The sequence below is a fragment of the Mobula birostris genome, chromosome 4, assembly GCF_030028105.1.
Source record: "Mobula birostris isolate sMobBir1 chromosome 4, sMobBir1.hap1, whole genome shotgun sequence".
In the NCBI taxonomy this organism is placed as follows: Eukaryota; Metazoa; Chordata; class Chondrichthyes; order Myliobatiformes; family Myliobatidae; genus Mobula; species Mobula birostris.
Window position 1 is genome coordinate 49186413 of NC_092373.1, and position 22649 is coordinate 49209061.

A 22649-nucleotide genomic window follows, 5' to 3' on the forward strand; every position below is an offset into this window, starting at 1 on the left:
GCTTTGCACCTCCGATTTCTGAACCTGCGCCCTGCTTAGAAAATAGTCTACCTCTTTATTCTTTCTACTAAAGTGCATGACTATACAATTCCTGTGCTCTAGTTTTGGATTCCCTTTCCCTGGGGAAACCATTGTGACCAGAGTCAGAATCAGAATCCGATTCAACATCACTAGCATATGTCATGAAATTTGTTTGTCACGAGCCAGCAGTACATTGCAATACATAATAATAAAAAACTATAAATTACAGTAAGAAATATACATATAAATTAAATTTACTAAGCAGGGCAAAATGAGAAAGCAAAAAAAAAGACAAAATAGTGAGATAGTGTACATGGGTTCATTGTCCATTCGGAAATCTGGTGGCAGAGGGGAAGAACCTGTTCCTGAAACATTGAGTGTGTGTCTTCAGGTTCCTGTACCTCCTTCTTGGTGGTAGCAATAATATCAGGGCATGTCCTGGGTAATGGAGGTCCTTAATGGTTGATGCTGCCTTTTTGAGCATCACCTTTTGAAGGTGTTTTCAATGCTGGGGAGGCTAGTGCCCATTGAAGGTGGCTGAGTTTACAACTTTCAACTTTTTCCAATCCTGTACAGTGGCCCCTCCATGTCAGACAGTGATGCAACCAGTTAGAATGCTCTCCACAGTACATCTCTAGAAATTTGCAAGTGTCTTTGGTGACATACCAAATCTCCACAAGCTTTTAATGAAACACAGCCGCTGCTGGGTCTTCTTTGTAATTGCATCAATGTTGAGCCCAAGACAGATCTTCAGGGATGTTACACCCACTTTATGTGTGCCCTTCATGATTTTATCAACCTCTGCAGGCTACCACGCAGCCTCCTTTACTCCCTCTGGCCTCTCCTTATAACTCAAACCTTCCTGTCATGGTAATATGCTGGTATCCTTTCTAATTTAATGACAAAACTATAAATGATACTCCAAATGTGGCCTTATCAATATCTTGCACCAGTATGACATGACATCCCAACTTCTGTGCTCAATACCGTGTCCTATGATGGCAAGCATGGGAAATATTTTCTTCACCACCCTGTCTACCTATCGAAGGACTATATACGTGCACTCACCACCCACCCCCCCCCAACCCAAGATCCCCTGTACTGCAACACTCCCCAGATTCCTAACCTTGCCATGTTCATCTTACATTCCTCAGGCCACTGGTCCAATTGATCTCAATGTCATCTGAGATCATCTTCATCACTCTCCAACATACTACCAATCTTAGTGTCATTGACAAACTTACTTACCATCCTACCACATACTCATCCAAATTGTTAATGTAGAATTGGATCCAGCATTGTTCTCTGTTGCACACCAGTGGTCTTTGGTCTCCAGCTGGAGAAACAACCCTCCACTTCCACACTCTGTCTCCTGCTGTCAAATCAATTTTCTATCCAATTAGCAAGCTTGCCCTAAACCCCATGTGATCTAATCTTATTTTTGAACAAGACCCCAATGTTTACCAATGGACCACAGACAGCATCCAATCCAGATGCAACGTGGCGTGGTATGGGAACCACTCTGCCCATGACTGCAGAGCGTTAGGAATAAATCTCAGCATGTCATGGAAACCAGCCACCCCTCCACAGACTCTGTTTTCACTTCTTGCTGCCTTAGTAACGCAGCCAGCATTTTCAAAAACCCAACCCAGACATCCTTTCTTCTTCCCCCTTCCATTAGGCAAAAGATAAAAATGCCTGAAAGCACATACCACCAGGCTCAAAGACAGCTTCTGTTCTGCTGCTATAAGACTGTTGAATGGTCCCCTAGTATGATAAGATGGAAGCTTGACCTCACAATCATTATTGTCAGCATGCACTGTAACACTTCATTCCGCATTCTGTTACTGTTTACCCTTGTTAAGACCTCTCAGGATCTTTTTATCATCCCTTCTCAATCTTCTACTCTCCAGAGAATACAAGCCTAGCCGAGTCAAGTCTTTCTTTATAACATAGCCCAGTGCTCCATGTTTTATTCTCACTAATATGTCTAATTCGTTGCCTAATGACCTCACACTCCTGGGGCCAGAACAATAATTGGCCTGTTTGTCTGACGACAGGCCACAAAATACCAAGATTCACACAGGTGTTGTACAGGTCCTCCAGAGCCATCCTCGATCTGTGTTGGTCAGGAAAGAACCAGTTTGTTCTGAAACACTTCCAGGGAAAGAGAAGAAAGAATCTATAATATATATTCAGAACCACATTCAGAATTATAAGATACAATAGATTACCACTAGGTACACAAGAGACAGCAGACACTGGAAATCAGGAATAACTCACAAGGGTGCTGGAGGAAATCAGTGGGTTGGGCAGCATCTATGGAGGCAAATGGTCAGTCGATGTTTTAGGTCAAGACCCTACATCAGTACTTGCTACCGTCTGCTAGCAAGTTAGAACAAGTGAGGAACCTATAAACTTCACAGGCTGGAAATGATTCATAATGCATTAGACATTCTTATAGGTCATGGAAACAGAATCTGAAACCCTGATGCACCAAGTCAAATCAAAAACAAGATAACTGAAGATGCTGGAAATCTGAAATAAAAATCAGAAAATACTGGAAGTAGTTTAAAGAATGCTGGATGATAATATGAGAATAGGGTTATAAAGAGAGCTTTGGGCACATTAACTTTCATAAGGCAGGGCACTGAGTACAGGAATTGGGATGTTAATTCGAAGTTGCATACAACATGTGTCTCCAAACACCCCAAACCCATCCTTAATAATGGACTCTAACAGCTAACCAACCACTGAAGTCAGGTCAAGTGGCTTATAATTTCCTGTCTTTTGCTTCCCTCCTTTCTTAAAGAGTGGAGTGATATTTGCAATTTTCAAGTCTTCCAAAATCATTCAAAAAATTAGTCATTCTTGAAAGATCACTGCTAGTGCCTCCACAATCTTTTCAGCTGCCTCTTTCAGAACCCTGGAGTGTTATCTATCTGGTCCAGGTAACTTATCCACCTTCAGACTCTTCAGCTTCCAAAGCATCTTCTCTGTGACAACAGTGGCTACATTCACTTCTGCCCCCGATAATCTCAAATTTCTGGCATATTGCTGGTGTCTTCCACAGTGAAGACTGACACAAAATACTCATTCAGTTCATCTGCCATTTCTTTGTTCCCCAATACTACCTCTCCAGTGTAATTTTCTAGCAGTTCCGCTATCCACTCTTTATATACCTAAAAAAAAACTTTTGGTAGTCTCTTTCATATTATTGGTTAGTTCATCATCTTTTCTCTCCATATTACTTTTTTATAGGTCTTCTGTTGACATTAAAAAGCTTCCCTATCTTCTAGTGTTCCAGTAATCTTTGCTGTATTTTCTGCTTTCTCTTTGGCTTTTATGCACTCTTCGACTTCTCTTGTTAGCCATGACTGCCTCATCTTCCCTTTAGAATGCATTTTCTTTTTTGGGATGAACCAATCCTGCATCTTCCGAATTACTCCCAGAAATTCTAACAATTGCTGCTCTACTTTCATCCCCGTTAGTGTCCCCTTTCGATCAATGTTGACCAATATGGTAAAATTAAGATCAAAGGATAGGTCTGTAAAGGAAGCTGTCTAATTTTCTTGGCATTCATTTAAGAGGGCAATAAATCGGGCAGGTTCCATTAGAAGATTCAAACAAGGGAAGATCTGCAGATGCTGGAAATCCGAGCAACACGCACAAAATGCTAGAGGAACTCAGCAGGCCAGGCAGCATTTATGGAAAAACAAAGTACCATCAACATGGCTACCCCTTTTGGATAAGCTGTCTCTGGAGATAGAGACAGTGAGATCGAAAGAGGGAAGGATGGTGTTGGAAATAGACCAGGTGAATTTGAAGGCAGGATGGAAGTTGGAAGCAAAGTGGATGAAGTCAACAAGTTCAGCATGGGTGCAGGAAGCAGCACCAATACAGTCGTCGATGTAGCGAAGGAAAAGTGTGGGACGGTCACCAGTGTAGGCTTGGACTGTTCCACGTAGCTGATAAACAGGCAGGCATAGCTGGGACCCATACGAATGCCCATGGCTACCCCTTTTGTCCTTAACTACCACCCCACAAGCGTCTGCGTCCAGCACATAATTTTCTGAAACTTCTGCCACCTCCAGTGGGATCCCAGCACCAAGCACACCCTTACCCCCTCCCCCCCCACTTCCTTCTTTCCACAGGGACTGCTCCCTAGGTGACTCCCTTGTCCATTCATCCCTCCCCACTGATCTCCCTCCTAGCACTTATCCTTGCAAGTGGAACAAGTGCTACAGCTGCCCCTACACCTCCTCCCTCACTACCATTCAGGGCCCTAAACAGTTCTTCCAAGTGAGGCGACACATCATCTGTGAGTTTGTTGGGACCATCTACTGTGTTTGGTGCACCTGGTGTGGCCCCCCGTATGTCGGTGAGAACGGACGTAGTTTGGGAGATAGCTTCTCTGAGCACCTACATCCATCCACCAGAAGAAGTGGGATCTCCCAGTGGCCACCCATTTTAATAATTCCCATTCTCATTCCAATATGTCCATCCATGGCCTCCACCACTGCCATGATGAGACCACACTTAGGTTGAAGGAACACCACCTTAAATTCTATTTGGGTAGCCTCCAACCTGATGGCATGAACATCGATTTCTCAAACTTCTGGTAATGCCCCCCAAACACCTTCTCCATTTCCCATCCCCTTTTTCCCTCTCTCACCTTATCTCCTTGCCTACCTATCGCCTCCCTCAGATGTTCCTCCCCCATTTTCTTTCTTCCATGGCCTTCTGTCTCTTTCACCAATCTACTTCCTAGCTCTTTACTCCATCCCCTTCCCTCCAGGTTTCACCTATCACCTGGTGTTTCTCTCACCCCTTCCCCCACCTTTCAAATCTACTCCTCAGCCTTTTTTCTCCAGTCCTGTCAAAGGGTCTCGGCCCAAAATGTCAACTATACTTTTTCTCCCATAGATGCTGCCTGGCCTGCTGTGTTCCTCCAGCATTTTGTGTGTGTTGCTCCTTTACAAGTTTGTTTCTGGATATGCCCAATGTTTCAATATTTGCTATTTGACCTGCGGTGTCTGGCCAATGGCTCAAGTATAACCTCATGGAGCAACAATAAGATGATTTAGTTACTTCCAACCAAACAGTTTTTAAACAAAGGAACATCTTAATAGCAGTTCTCATGCACCACACTATCCCAGAAAATCATTAAATTGTAGTATCAATATATGAGAAAATTACAACATTGAGAAAACTGGTCTGACTATATTTTACCTCACATCATTATACAAATGTGCAGTGGAGATTATCCTAACATGCTGCATCACTGTATGGTACAGAAGCTGCACTGCGGTGAACTGGAAGACTCTACAATGAGTAGTCAAAGCTACCCAATGCATCAGCAGCACCAACCTACCAGCCATCAAGAAAATATACGTATACAGAAAAGTGCCGAGAAACAGCCAGTATCATGAAGGATACCAGCTACCTGGCTCATAGACTGCTTGCCCCACTCCCATCGGGGAGGAGACTACGTAGCATCCACACCAGGACTACCAGACTCAAAAGCAACTACTTTCCCAAAGCAGTAATGTTGATCAAAACTTTCATCCACTAACTAAACCCTACCACCTCTTTATCATTTCCTGTCATCATCTTAGTACAGACACCCCTGTGCTAGCATCACTTTATGGACATAGAATCAATCATGTATATAAGCTATCTTATGTATTTATATTTATTGTTTTTTTTATTATTGTGTTCTTTATTCTATTGAGTTTTATTTTGTGCTGCTTCAGATCCGAAGTAACAATTATTTCATTCTCCTGTACACTTGTGTACTGGAAATGACACTAAACGATCTTGAATCTTGAAAAACTACTTTGCTGGCAACAATTCACACAAAGTTTTGATCCATAAAATTCATGGAATAATGAGAAAATCAACAATTAAGATCCAAATAATATTCCACTTAAATATTATGTTCCTCAAGGCCAAAACTATGTTCTATTAATTTTATTTCCCTACAACATTTAATCTCTATATATTCACATGAGAAGTCAATACTACATTGCAATGTTCCATTTTTAGTTGCAATATTTAGATGCACTAGCTGATGTATGTTCCAAGCTAATAGATGGTTGAAGATCGCATTTTTTGGCAATCTGCAAGCATTCTTCCTTCCTTCAATTTTTGGTGTAGGCAGATTAGTAAATTCAATCTGCACTGAAATTCACCATTGAGTTTTTTGGGGGGAGTGATAATAAGAATTGAAACACAGGTCACTTCACTTGTTTTTCTGGTCAAACAACAATTTTACTCTTACCACTAAAATTATTCAGACTTATCCCCTTGAAGCAATGGGCAGGGCTGTAACATTAAAATAATATAATTATTAACAGAAAGGTAGGACACAAACACTATTGTGTAATTTTAACATTCTTCCCTCAAGATGGTGCTTGTTATAATGTTCTCCTCCAAGACCAATGGACTCCCATGTCTGGCCAAGTCTGAAAGAGAAATGTCTCATATAAAAGAAATCAGTTACCAAGATTCAGGAAAACTACAGTTGCTTCAGGGCAGCGTACATTTAGGTTAGTTAATCTGATAGTACGCCGCTCAGTTTAGTATGCTGCTCAATTTAACAATGAGTGCATTAGTTACTTAAGTTCAAATACAAACTTCAGAAATTCCAGGGAAATGTCTCAGAAATAAACATACAGATATCCATTTGACCAAGTGAAGTGCTAATCATTGTGAAAAAAAACCTGAAATGTTCGATATAAATCCAAAACAGCCTATATCATAACTCACCTCAAAAACCATAGAGGAAAGCTAAAGTTCTATCACAATAAGAAGTAAGGTCTCAACAAATGCAGCAATCCCACTGACATTGGGGAAAGTCTTTCCCACACTGCTCACTCTAGAGGTCAAATCAAAAGACTGAAGTTACCTTGCAAAGCCACAGGAGCCAAAAAAATACAGTATACTGAAGCTTCCATCCAACAAGTGGAACTATAGACCTGTGGTTAGCCAACACTGGTCGACTTACGGATTTGTTGTGTCTCCTTTCTGTCAGGATGTTAGGCAACCTTTGATATTTTGAAACTATTTGCTGTGAAACTCTGAGGACCATTATAAATTTGGCTCTTGTTGCCCAAAAAGAGATGGGTGAGCTGCCTCAACAACTATCACCCAGTGACAGTCACATCTGCTGTGATGAAATGCTCTGAGAGGTTGGTCATGGCTAGAATCAACTCCTGCCTAAGCAAGAACTTGGACCTGCTGCAATTTGCCTGTTGCCACAATAAGTCCACAGCAGATACAAACTCACCGGCTTGCCACTCAACCTTGGGTCACCTGGACAACAGTAATACCTAAGTCAGTTTGCTGTTTGCTGATTACAGCTTAGAGTTTAACACAATCATACACTCAGTTCTAATCAACAAGCTCCAAAACTTGGGCCTCTGTGTCTCCCCCTGCAACTGAATGCTTGACTTCTTCAGCGGGACACCGCAATCTATGTGGATTGGAAATAACATCTCCTCCTCGCTGGCAATAAACACTAGTGCACCTCAAGGATGTGCACTTAGCCCACTGCTCTACTCTCTCTACTATGTGGCTAGGCACAGCTCAAATGCCATCTATAAATTTGCCAATGGCACAACTATTGTTGGTACAATTTCAGATGGTGACGAGGAGGCATACAGGAGCAAAATAGATCAGCTGGTTAAGTGATGTCACAACAACCACCTTGCACTCAACATCAGTAAAACAAAGGAATTGCTTGTGGACTTCATGAACGGGAAGTTGAGGGAACACCAACCAGTCCTCGTTGAGGGATCTGTAGTGGAAAGGGTGAGCAATTTCAAGCTCCTGGGTGTCAACATTTCTTAAGATCTATCCTGGGCCCAACAGATTGATGCAATTACAAAGAAGATGTGACAGAAGTTATATTTCATTAGGAGTTTGAGAAGACTTGGTATGTTCCAAAGAAACTCAAAAATTTCTATAGATGTACCATGGAGAACACCCTAACTAGTCACATCACCATCTGGTGTGGAGGGCCCATTGCACAGGATTGGGAAAAAAATTGCAGAAAGCTGCAAAATCAGCCAGCTCCACCATGGACACTAGCCTGCCCAGCACTGAGGACACCTTCAAAAGGTGATGCCTCAAAAAGACAGCATCCATCATTAAGGATAAACATCACCCAGCACATGCTCTCCTATCATTACTATTATCAAGAAGGAGGTACAGGAGCCTGAAAACACAGATTCAACATTTCAGGAACAGCTCTTTCCCCTCCACTATCAGATTTCTGAATGGACAAATCTATAAACGCTACCCCACTATTTTTTCCTGTCTTTTTGCACTACTAATATTTTTATATATAAGGTGATTACTGTAATTTATAGTTTTGTTTTATTATTATGTATTGCAATGCCATGCTGCCATAAAACAACAAATTTCACAACAGAGCCCAGTGATATTAAACCTGATTCCAATTCTATCTGCCAGAAAACCTCAGGGATTTTCAGAAATCCATTTACTGTATATCACATGGATTAGATAACAAAAGCTCATTCACCATAATTGTTCTTAAGGTAACGTGCAAAAATTCAATTCAGTAAGCTGATGGTCCTTTTTGATACAGTTAGCAGGTACAAAATCCTAGTAAATTATTGAGGGGTTTCATTTCACTGAAAAAATGGAAGCAAGCAAAACAAAATAAAAATGTCTACAAGTTCTAATAATGTCACTGAAATTCCCAGAGATTAACCAATGTCCCAACAAGCCTTCAGATTCCCTTAAATTCAAAAAAAACCCTTAGTTTTTATAGTCATATAATGGGCGTTCATGAATTTTTCTTGTTAACCTTAAGAAATTAATCCAGCAAGCTTCACTCCTATCTGGGTTGACAAGAATTTATTAACAATACAGTATATAATTTTCTCCCTTTTAGAAGTTTAGAAAATAGCTCTCATATTCCAAAAGATCGTAGCAGATATAATAAAAAGTTTACTGAGTAAATGCAGAAAATATATTGAAGTAACCTGCTGAGTTCCTCCAGCATTTTGTTTGTGTTGCTCGGATTTCCAGCGTCTGCAGATTTTCTCTCATTTGTAAATATATTAAAGTAATAGCCAATAGCCTTACTTAGTCATAGTCAGAGAGAGCACAGAAATGGGGTCCTTGATCCAACACTTCAATATTAATATATTTGCCCACATCAATTTGGTACCTTTCAATTTGAAAAGCCTAGCTTAGTTACTCTTAAATGTCATGATCGTATCCGATCCACACCTCCTTTGGTAGCCAGTTCCAGAGATCAATTCCTTTTGTAAAATCCCTCCCCTTAAATCTCCTTTAAAATTCCTCCTCTCACCTTAAACCAATGTCTTCCTGTTTTGCTACCTCTATAATGGGAAAAAAGGTTTTGGTTTCCTACCTATCTATGCCCCTTATAATTTTGGATACTTCCATCAGGTCATTGGGACCATGTCAAATGCCTTACTAGGATTTATAGACCATATCTACAACCCTGTCTACATCACTATTTTTGTTACCGCTTCAAAAAATTCAAACTAATGAAACAAGATTTCTCCTGCCAAATTATGGTGATTATCCCAAATGTACATAAATCCTATCCCTTAGAATTTCTTCCAATAATTTCCCTACCTCTGATGTAAGGCTCACTGGTCTGTGGTTGCCTGGTTTATCCCAGCTGTCCTTCTTAAATAAACAACATTAGCTAACTTCCAATATTCCAGAGTCCAGTTGTGGCAATTGAAGACAAAAAAATCATTGTCAGAGCCCAAGCTACTTCCTCCCTTGCTTCCAATGGCTTCCTGAGGTAGATGTCATCTGATGCTAGGGATTTATCAGCCTTTGAACACCTTCTCTTTCTTAAAATTGACATGCTCCACTCTATCAATGTATTTTTCCCTGAATGCAGTATCTTCCACATCTCTAAGCACCACTTTTCTCTTTAGAGTTGTTGGATCTATGGCATGGAGCTGGATTAAGCACCAGGTAGACGTCTCCATTCCAACTACCATTTGAGAGCTAATGTAAGCGTGATTCCGTTTTCCATTATCTGCTTTCTCTTTAAGCACAAAATTGTTTTTTGGTACATTCACAAGAAAGCCATCAAATCCATGAGGTTTTGAATATTTTATCAAACATTTCAAAAACTCCTTATCCTTCTGTTTCCTCTGATTAAAGTTAAAACAGTAGCTTTGAACTCAGTTGTTCATTGGCATTCCCTCCAAGTAAAAATTGCCTTGTATTAACTAACAATAAGAACAAAGCCCTCCCCACCATTGCACACATTTACACGGAGCACTGCCATAAGAAAACAGCATCAATCACCAAGAATTCCCACCATCCAGGCCATGCTCTGTTCTCACAACTGTCATCAGGCAGGAGGTACAGGAGCCTTAGGTCCCACACCACCAGGCTCAGGAACAATTATCCTACAGTCATCAGGCTCCTGAACCACCCTAAATATCTACACTCACCACAACTCTGAAATGATTCTGCAACCTACAGAAATCACTTTCAAGTCTTCTGCAACTCATGTTCTCAGTATTACTTATTTTTTATTTGCATAATTTGTCCGGCTCAGTCGCGTCCTCGCAGACCAACATACTGAGGATCTGCAAGTCCTTCTATGCCAGTCTGTATGACGAAAAGGCCACAGAATCCACAGCCTCCCACAACTTCCTGTCGCCTATCACGCAGGTCTTAGAAGACGGCAAGCAGGAGAGTCTGGATCAGCCACTGACCCTAGATGAGCTGACAGGCTCCATCCGTTCCTTTGAGTCGAGTAAGACTCCCAGAAGCGACGGCTTACCGGCTGAGTTGTACTCGGCTCTGTGGAACTGGATGGGCCCTGACCTGCTGGAAGTATACCACGCTATGCTTCTGGCCAGCAGCATGTCAGAGTCCATGAGGAAGGGCATCATCACCCTCATCTACAAGCAGAAGGGGGAAGGGAGGACATTAGAAATTGGAGGCCCATCTCTCTCCTGAATGTGGATTACAAGATCCTGTCCAAGGCTATCGCCAACAGGGTCAAGTCTGCTCTGGGACAGGTGATCCACCCGGACAAAACCTGTGCTGTACCGGGCAGGAAGATCTCAGACAGCCTCGCGCTGCTGAGGGTCACCATGGCCTATGTGCAGGACAGGGGGGTGGACGCCTGCCTGGTCAGCTTGGACCAGGAGAAAGCCTTCGACGGGATATTGCACACGTACATGGCGGACGTGCTCTCCAAAATGGGATTTGGGGAAGGAATCCAGAATTGGATTAGACTGCTCTACACGGACATCCGTAGTGCAGTCCAGGTCAACGGGTGGGAAACAGATAGCTTTCCCATCAGGTCAGGAGTCAGGCAGGGCTGCCCCTCTCCCCTGTCTTGTTTGTTGGCCGCATAGATCCCTTTGCGGAAGCCATCAGGAGGGATGAGGGCATAAGAGGGGTGACGCTGCCAGGCAGTGGAGGGACCCAAGTGAAAACCTCCCTGTACATGGACGACGTCACCGTCTTCTGCTCTGATCCGAGGTCAGTTCGCAGGTTGATTGACATCTGCAAACAGTTCGAGCTAGCATCAGGGGCCAGGGTCAACCGCACAAAGAGCGAAGCCATGCTCTTCGGCAACTGGCCAGACCGATCCGGTGTCCCCTTCACCATCAGGTCTGACCACGTGAAGGTGTTGGGGATCTGGTTCGGAGGGGCCGAGGCGTGCAACAAGAACTGGCAGGAGCGGACTGCCAAGGTGAAACAGAAACTGGGACTGTGGGGAGGATGCTCCCTGTCGATGACGGGCAAGAACCTGATCATCAGGTGTGAGGTGCTCTCAGGGCTGCTGTACTTGGCGCAGGTGTGGCCTGTCCCCCACTCCTACAGCTCGGAAATCACCCGAGCTGTCTTCAGATTCCTCTGGGGATCCAAGATGGAGCGGGTGAGACGGACTGTCATGCACAAGTCCCTGGACAATGGGGGCAAGAACGTCCCCAATGTTGCCCTCACACTGATGGCCAGCTTCGTGTGTGACTGCATCAGGTTGTGTGTAGATCCCAAATATGTGGGCACCAAGTACCACTATGTGTCCAGGTTCTACCTGTCGCCCTGGCTACGAAGGATGGGTCTGGCTCCACTCCCGCGCAACGCCCCAGTCAGCTGGTCATTGCCGCCATACCCGTCCTTCGTAGAAGAGTTCTTCCAGGAGAACGCCTTTGACCACAGGGCCATCAGGCAGTGGTCGGCACATAATGTCCTGCAGGCACTGCAGGAGAAGGACGTGATGGACACAGTGGCGTGGTTCATCCAGTTCATCCGGCAAAATGCCTCATCGCCAGATCTCACCAACAGGCACCAGGACCTTGCCTGGCTGGCGGTGAGAGGGGCCCTCCCAGTCAGATACTTCCTGTACGCCCGGAATGTCGTCTCCGCACCCCACTGCCCACGGGAGGACTGCAGCGAGGAGGAGTCTGTGACCCACCTCTTTGCACACTGTCAGTTCGCAGAGAGGGTGTGGAGGAGGATGGACGGGCTAGTGTCACGTTTCATCCCCAGCAGCTGCGTAACAGAGCACTCTCTGATCTACGGGCTGTTCCCGGGGACGCACACGGAGACCGACATCCGGTGCTGCTGGCAGATCATCAACTCTGTGAAGAATGCTCTTTGGTCAGCCTGAAACTTGATGATCTACCAGCACATGGAGATGTCCGTGGCAGAATGCTGCCGACTGGCACATTCTCGGCTGCAGGAGTACGTGCTGAGGGACGCACTGAAACTCGGTGCAGCCACCGCAAGGGCCCGGTGGGGAAGGACCACGGTTTAGGTTTCTTCACCCGCGGGGTGGGAGGGGTCGGGTGGCGGGTAGTATACCCCTCAACAATGATGTGGTAAGGTGAACAACTGGAGTACCACGTGGGTGGCCATAAGTATGGATATGTACAGCCTATGATGGAAACATATGTAAAGGATGGAAAGTTATTGAATGGTTTATTGTATATAATTTTATTTTTGAATAAAGTATATTTTGAAATAAAAAAATTTGTCCTCTTTTGCACATTGTTTGTCAATACTTATGTATAGTTTTTTCCATAAATTCTATTGTATTTCATTATTTTCCTGTAAATGCCTGCAAGAAAATAAATCTCAATGTACATATAGTAACATATATGCACTTTGGTAATAGTCTTATAACTATGTAAGAGGTGCTTATATTAAAAAAAAATCAGGAATGCCAATTCTGGTTTAACATACCACTGAAGATTTGTTCAGATTACAAATCCTCATTTGCACAATTTATATTATTTGTATTTCCCACTACTACTAATCTTCATCTCCACCCCACATGATATTTGCAAATTAAAGAATATAATTGAAATGATTTTAAGGGGAATAGCATTTAAGTCATCCTGTTATCTTTCTACAATTTCAAGTCCAAAAAAAATGCTTGAGTATAATACTGCAATAATATTCACAGGAGTATTTTTAACGAACATTTTTGTTAAATTTTGTTACTTATTCCAAGATACTAAAACAAACTCAAGAAAAATTCAATTCCCTAACACCCCACACTACCACGAAACGCAGCTGCAGAAAGGGGAGGGTCAAAACTCAGATGAGGCTCAATCTTCAGACAGCAACATTAAAGCAACCACATTCCCATAAAATACCTAATGCAATTGTTCATAACAGAACAACATGAATTCTCCTTCCCTCCCCAGTTGTTTAGTACCTATCTTCCACAGAATGCTCAAAAATATCCTCAAGCTCATCATCTCCACATCAAGCATCACTTCGACAGTAATCCTAGTCTGCATCTCACAATCCCAAACAGTACAACTCTCTGCTTCCCCCATCCACCCTACCAATTCTCCGGTCTCCTACCTACATTTTGAGGTGATCTAGTGCAGCCAATTGGCACTTACCAATATACCAATTGGCACTTGTTTTTAGCATGTGGAAGAAAACCAGAATAGTAAGCACAAAGGTCAATAGGGAGCATGGGGTGGGGAGGAGGGGAGTCAATGGGTCATAGATTCAAGGTAACTGAGTAACTGGTACTTAAAAGGGCATTGAAGTTTTTTTCCAATCATACACTGTAATCTAGAGACAAAGATCAAGGAGGTTGATGTTTTCCTGTACCAGAAAACCAGATATGATCTGCGGAGGGCTATTTCAAGGGCGAAAGGACAATTTTGAATGAGGGTGGAGGCAACATCGGATGCACGGCGACTCTGGCAGGCCCTGCAAGACATTACTTCGTACAAAGCAAAACCCAATAGCATGAATGGCAGCGATGCTTCACTACCAGATGAACTCAATGCCTTCTATGCCCGCTTTGAAAGGGAGAACACAACTATGGCTGTGAAGATCCCTGCTGCATCTGATGACCCTGTGATCTCTGTCTCAGAGGCCGATGTTAGACTGTCTTTAAAGAGAGTGAACCCTCACAAGGCAGAAGGTCCAGATGGAGTACCTGCTGTGGCTCTGAAAACCTGTGCCAACCAACTGGCGGGAGTATTCAAGGACATTTTCAACCTCTCACTGCTACGGCAGAAGTCCCCACTTACTTCAAAAAGGCAACAATTATACCAGTGCCTAAGAAGAATAATGTGGGCTGCCTTAATGTTTATTGCCTGGTAGCGCTACAGTGATGAAATGCTTTGAGAGGTTGGTCATGACTAGACTCAACTCCTGCCTCAGCAAGGACCTGGATCCATTGCAATTTGCCTGTCATAACAATAGGTCAACGGCAGATGCAATCTCAATGGCTGTTCACATGGCTTTAGACCACCTGGACAACACAAACACCGATGTCAGGATGCTGTTCATCAACTAGAGCTATTTAATGTCATCTCCTCCTCGTTGACTATCAACACTGGCGCACCTCAGGGGTTTGTGCTTAGCCCACCGTTCTACTATCGACAAAGTATATACAAATGGCTGTGTGGCTAAGCATAGCTCAGATTTGCTGACAATACAACCATTGTTGGTAGAATCTCAGGTGGTGACGAGAGGGCGTACAGGAGCGAGATATGCCAACTAGTGGAATGGTGCTGCAGCAACAACCTGGCACTCAACATCTGTAAGACGAAAGAGCTGATTGTGAACTTCAGGAAGGGTAAAACGAAAGCACACATACCAATTCTCACAGAGGGATCAGAAGTGGAGAGAGTGACCAATTTCAAGTTCCTGGGTGTCAAGATCTCTGAGGATCTAACTTGGTCCCAACATATCGATGTAGTTACAAAGAAGGCAAGACAGTGGCTATACGTTATTAGGAATTTGAAGTGATTTGGCATGTCAACAAGTACACTTAAAAACTTCTATAGATGTACTGTGGAGAGCATTCTGAGAGGCTGCATCACTGTCTGTTATGGGGGGGAGGGGGGGCTACTGCACAGGACCAAAAGAAGCTGCAGAGGGTTGTAAATCTAGTCAGCTCCATCTTGGTTACTAGCCTACAAAGTACCCAGGACATCTTCAGGGAGCAGTGTCTCAGAAAGGCAGCGTCCATTATTAAGGACCTCCAGGACCCAGGGCATGTCCTTTTCTCACTGTTACCATCAGGTAGGAGGTACAGAAGCCTGAAGGCACACACTCAGCGATTCAGGAACAGCCTTTTCCCCTCTGCTATCCGATTCTAAATGGACATTGAACCTTTGGATACTACCTCACTTTTTTTTTAAATAAACAGTGTTTCTGTTTCTTGCACGTTTTTTAAAATCTATTCAATATACGTATACTGTAATTGATTTACTTTATTATTTTTCTCTCTTCTAGAGTATGTATTGCATTGAACTGCTGCTACTAAGTTAACAAATTTCTCTTCATAAACCTGATAATAAACCTGATTCTGATTCTGACTAAGCAACTTTTTTCGACTAAATATGCTCATTTGATGTCATTAGTTTCTATAATTCTAAATTAGGTTTTCCTCCCTCCATCCCTATATACAGTAGCTTTCTGCTCTCAGTTGCTATAATCCCTTTACCCCTTCTCATTTTTTGCTTTCTCCCAAGTTTATTGACTCTTCCTTCCTCTTTCTCAAGTGCTTCCGTATCCTGTTCCCAATTTCTATGCTCCGCCAACTTAATTATTCTATCCTCACTCCCATTTTCAGGTTGGCTTGCTATTTGTGTTTTCTCCATGCCTCTCTCAGGTTATCTTCCTCTACAACAAGCATGTTTTGTTTTGCTCTCCTTTCCTCCCTCCCCAGGGTGTTCAGCCCTCTCAGAATTTTTGTTGTTTGCTTTCCTTTTCTCTCCTGTTTTTTCCTCCCTAGCTGCTTAGTGTTGATAGACACATCAGATGATTTTCAGCATTGCCACTGCTATTATTCCCACCATCAGCAATGAATGCTTGTGAATTGCAGAGCAACAGTGGGGATCCAAGCAAGCCACGACAGCCACAGCAGAGCAGAGTACGTACACGAACTACATGCATGTGTGTTGCAGCAGAGACCCTTGCTCCTGGAAGGTTAGGGAATCCCACTAAACCTCCAGAGCAGTACAGCAGCCCAGAACGCTGTGCCAACCTATATAAACTTACTCCATGATCAATCTAACTTCTCCCTCTCACACAGCCATAACTTTCTATTTTTCTTTCATCTATGTGCCTATCTAAATGTGTCAGCCACAACCACCACACCTGGCAGTGCATTCCAGCCACATCTCTCTCTACGTAAAAATCGTATCTCTAACGTCTCCCGTAAACTTACTCCACGAACCTTAAAACCTTAAAGGTAGCTATTGCCGCCTTGGGAAAAAGGCACTGACTGTCCTTGCAAGAATACTGCTGATTGGCACATTCCAGGCTGCAAGAGTGCATGCTGTAGAATGCACTGAAAACTGCTGCACCACTCTAAGGGCTCAGTGGGGAAATACCACAGAACAGGGTTCTTCTCCTACTGGAGAGGGAGGGGTAAGAAGCCCCCCAATTATTTTAGTATTACATCCCAGAGTGCCATGAGTGGCAACAATGCTATTAATGTGCATGAATGTACTAGAACTGAGGGGAAATGTTTGACCATAAATGTAAAGAATGAAGAGGCATTGAACAGTTTATAATCCTTTTATTATGAATGGTTTATTTTGTTTAAAAAAACAAGCGTATTGAAACTTGTTGGTTTATCAGCACATCAAGGTGTCTGTGGAAGAATACTGCTGGCTGGCACATTCCAGGTTGCAGGAGCATATGCTGAGGGATTCACTGAAGCACTGGAAGAGCTCAGTTGGGGGAGGACCAGGACAATGGGGGTCTTCTCCTGCTGGAGAGCAAGGGACCAGGTGGTGGTGGGGCGGGGGGGGGAGGAGAACCCCTCAGTTATTGTAGTCGTTATGATACCATCCCATGAGTGTCAGGAATGCTATCAATGTGTATGAATGTAATAGAACAGTGAACAGTAGGGAAATCATTCGCCACACATGTAAAGAATGAAAAGGCATTGAATGGCTTATTAGTGTAAATACTTTTATGAGTACTTATTTTGGTTCATTAGAAAAATACACCTCTATCAAGTCACTTCTCATCCTCTGTCATAATACTTTGTGTACTCTAAGTAGTTTTGTGGAGCTGCAACATTACATCACGACCAATGAACTCAATCCCCTAATGAAGGCCTAAATATATCTTCTTAATTACCTATCAACTTGCGCTGTAACTTTGAGAGGTCTGTGGACTTGAACCCAAGATCTCTCTGTCACTCCACACTGCTAGGAATCCTACTATTACCTACGTAGGCTGCCTTCAGGTTTGAGCTTCCAAAGTATATCACTTCAAACCTTTCTGGATTGAATTCCATCGCCGCTTCTCCACCCAAATCTGCACCCTATGTCCCACCACAACCTTCTACACTATCTACACCACCACCAGCCTTTGTGTCATCTGCAAACTCATTAACCTACCTTCCACTTCTTCAAATCATTCATAAAAATCACAAAGAGCAGGGTCCAAATACAGATCCCTGCAGAACACAAGTCACTGGCCTCAAGGCAGAATATGCTCATCTACTATCACTCGATGCCTTGCATGGGTAAACCAATACCAAATCCACACAGCCAAGTTTCCGTGACACTATGCTTCATGACTTTGTGGATGAATCTGTAAACTGCAAGCTACATACTTTCATCAGGAATAGTTTTTGAAATTGTTGAAAATTTTATTGAGCATTTATGAAAATGACCTGGGGAATCTCTAAGTAACTTAATAAGCTCATTACCTTCATCAAGATACACTAATGCTATGTTAAATGTTGACGTGTTTTCTCTTCAAGTCATAACTTCAGAATAAACAGTCAATGATAATTTAGAAGAACTTCTCCTCCAAATGCCTAGAGTTTGTGAAATTCTACACCCCAGAGAAGATGGAGCCACTAAGTATATTCATACTTTTGTAATCTGGGAATCAAAGTTTATGGTAACTGGCAAAAAGCATCAAGAGTAAAATCAGATCAAGGCTGATTAAAATTGATGGTGGAGCAGGGCTGAATGGCCATGTGACCAACCCGGCCTCTATTTCTTATGCTTTAAAAAGATATTCTTAGGTAGTTACTCTTCCCTAACTACTCTGCAGGGCATGGTTGTTTTTGCAATGATACAATCTTTAATTAGGCCTGGAATTGTTCCCTTTAAAGTTACAAATATGTGGCATCATCAACTGCACTTATTTTTCTCCAGCTGAGTAATAATTTTATGGGGAAAGTAAAGTGATTTATTCCCATTTCAAAGAACTAACGTCAAGTAAGAAAAAAAATCCCAAGCTAAACACTACCTGAGGGATTTCTTAAGAATATTGATATTCTGATCAAAAATACATTGCACAATTACTCGGACTTGATAGATCAAAACCTTGCTGTAGGATGATTAGGAATCTGAGAGGTTTGGCCCTCTCATTCAAAATAACAAAAGCAATTACTACTCATTGCTCTGGAAATCTTACAGCCTTATACACTTATATGGCGATGCAGACTGAAATTAGGAAGGAAGTAAACCAGACTTAATCATGAGAATTATAGATAAAATCTCACTGGCTAAAAGAACAAGGATCACATTCTTATTTTATCACCACGTGTAGGAATAAGAGCAGTAAGGGCTAGATTGTAATTAGTTTTGATCTGTCCAAAATGTTATTCAGCATAAAACTATATTTAATATTCTTAGTGATAGCTTCTCTTAACTAATTATCCTATGGAGTTTTTTTTTCCAATACAATCTTTGATAGGCCTGGAATCGTTCCTTTAGAGCTACAAATATGTGGCATCATCAATTGCACTTGTTGTAAAGACAAACCTTTAAATGCAACATCTACGATTCTATCAGGATTAATTTACAAAACTTACAAAATATGTAGTTATATGTAAAGTGCAATTGAAGCTTTTTTTTAACTTGAGGGAATAGCTGTCAAATTCAAAATAGCTCATTGAATTAAATTTCTTACCGTGACTATCTAAAACTATGACTGCAAATTGTATTAACTTCTTACAATCAATCCAGGAATGATTAGGTGGATTAGTTGGCATATGCTATGAGGCTGGACAAACTTGGGATGGCTTCTCTGAAGTGGCACAGGCTGAGGGGAGACCTGACAGAAGTTGACAGCTGATATCTTTGCCCAGCGTTAAAATGTCTAAGTTCATAGATGATGTGTGGGGCATAGATTTTTTTTATACAGAGAAACAGTGGATGCCTGGAATGTGTTACCTCATGGTGGTAGTGAAGGTGAACATGATGGAGGCATGTAAGAGGCTCTTAAGAGATGTACATTAACGTGCAGAGAGTGGAGTGATATGGTGAATGTGTACAGAGAATATCCATTCCCTCCACTGTCTAGGCAGAAGTGATCAGTTTAGTTAGGCATTTAATTACTAGTTTAATTGGTTCAGCATATTGTGGGCATAAGGGTCTGATTTATGTTCTAAATCCTTGACTTCTGGGGAAAAAAAATTTAACCAACAATTCAGATAAATTTGCTCTTGCTGGTGATATGTCATGAATGATTATTAAAAATGTTTTGACCATTTCAGTAAATTTGAAACATTTTACTATATTCATCGTCTCAATTGAAAACTGTGCGTTTGAGCCTAATCATCTGACGAGTACAGGATTACTTAATTGATCCAAGTTGCATTTTTGTCATTTGCACTAAATACATGTACGCACAGGTGCAATGAAAAGCTTACGTGCAGCAATATCTAGATTCCATTTTTAAAATGTTACACCTTTGCTAGTATATTACCAGCTAAAATTAAAATCAAATGCTTTTCTAATGCAAAGATACTGTACATTGCCAAGTAAAAGACTAATACCAATAGGTCTCCAATCAATGGACTTCTGTTCATATTTAATTCCCAGGGTTAGTCAGTGGCTGTTTTATACATCAGGACTCTGGTATCAAACCTACAAACAATATAGCTGACCCTATAGAGCCCAATGAGTGCTATTAGGGACTTGATACTGGGCATTCTGACCCCGGGTGAGGATTCTGACATTATTTCATATCCTTCCACTTCCACTGAATTTTGATGTCTTGCAATCGTGGTGGAATCTCTCCAGTTCGTCAAGGTATCTGCTGCAAGCAACCCAAAATTCAGACATCTTTAACAGAAAGGGATCATTAGTGTCCAGTAGGGTATGTGTTGCTAGCTAATGGGTTTGAGATCTTGATCTTCACAATTTTTCTCACTCAGCCCAAGACTGTGCCAAGTTGTTAAAGTTCAAAGAAAATTTATTATCAAAGTATCTATATGATCACCATATGCTACTTTAAGGCTCATTTTTGCAGGCACTTACAGGAAAATAAAAAGGTGAAATAGAATTTGTGAAAAACTATGCTTAACAAAGACTGACAAACATCCAATATGTACAAGACAAATCATGCATTTGAACATAAGAAACAGGAGCAGGAGTAGGCCATCCAGCCCATCGAGCCTGCCCCGCCATTCAATAAGATCATGGCTGATCTGTCCGTAAAAACTCAGCTCCATCTACCTGCCTTTTCCCCATAACCCTTAATTCCTTTACTATCTAAACACCTACCTGTTTCTTAAATATATTTAGTGAGGAAGCCTCAACTGCTTCCCTGGGCAGAGAATTCCACAGATTCACCACTCTCTGGGAAAAAGTTTCTCACCTCCGTCCTAAATCTTCTCCCCTGAACCTTGAGGCAATGTCCACTAGTTCGAGTCTCACCGACCAATGGAAACAACTTCCCTACTTCTCTTATCTATCCCTTTCAAAATTTTGTATGTTTCTATAAGATCCCCTCTCGTTCTTCTGAACTCCAGACAGTATAGTCCCAGGCAACTCAATCTCTCCTCATAGGTTAACCCCTTCATCCCTGGAATCAACCTGGTGAACCTCCTCTGCACTGCCTCCAAAGCCAGTACATCTTTCCCCAAGTATGGAGACCAGAACTGCACACAGTACCCCAGGTGTGGCCTCAGCAGTACCCTGAAAGATGCAGCATGACCCCCCCCCCCACCGTTCTTGAATTCAATCCCTCTAGCAATGAAGGCCAACATTCCATTTGCCTTCTTAATACCCTGTTGTACCTGCAAGCCAACTTTTTGCAATTCATGTACAAGCACTCCCAAGTCCCTCTGCACAACAGCATGCTGCAATCTTTCACCATTTAAATAATAATCTGCTCTTCTATTATCCCTTCCAAAGTGGATGAGCTCACAATTACCAACATTGTTTTCCATCTGCCAGACCTTGGCCCACTCACTTAACCTATCTATATCCCTCTGCAGACTCTCCACATGCTCTGTACAATTTGCTTTTCCACTCAGTTTAGTGTCATCAGCAAATTTTACTAGGCTACACTCAGTCCCCTCTTCCAAATCATTAATGTAAATGGTAAACAGCTGCCGGCCTTGCACCAACCCCTGCGGCACCCCACTCACCACTGACTGCTGACTGGAGAAACACCCATTTATACTAACTCTCTGCCTCCTATCGGTTAACCAATCCACTATGCATGCCAATACACTTCCCCCGACTCCATGCATCCATACCTTAATTATAAGTCTCATGCCACACCTTATCACACGCCTTCTGGAAATCCAAGTATACAACATCCACCTGTTCCCCTCTATCCACTGCGCTCATTATGTCCTCAAAGAACTCCACTAAGTTTGTCAGACAGGACCTGTCCTTTCTGAATCCATGCAAATAACAAATTTTTTAAAAAAAAGTAATACCAAGATGTATTATTCTTGAAAGTGAGTCTACGTGGTGGAGTCAGCTCAGCATTCAGGTGAATGAAGTTATCTACTCTGGTTCAGGGGTCTGATGGTCATAGGGCATCCCCAACCTGGTGGTGTGGGACCCGAGGCTCCTTGGACCCCCTGTCCCTGATGTAGGTAGTGAGAAGAAAGCACAGCCTGGATGATGGCAATCCAAGATGAGAAATGCTGTTTTCTTGTGGCAGTGCTCCTTGCAAATGTGCTCAACACTGGGGAGTGCTTTGCCCATGACGGAACGAGCTGTACCCCCTATTTTTGTAGGCTTTTCTGTTCCTGGGTATTGGTATTTTTCACCATGCATCTATAAAAATCTGTCAAAGCTTTAGAAGACATGCCAAATCTACAACATCAAAGAAAGTAGAGGTGCTGCCATGTCTTTTTTGTGATGGCACTTACAATA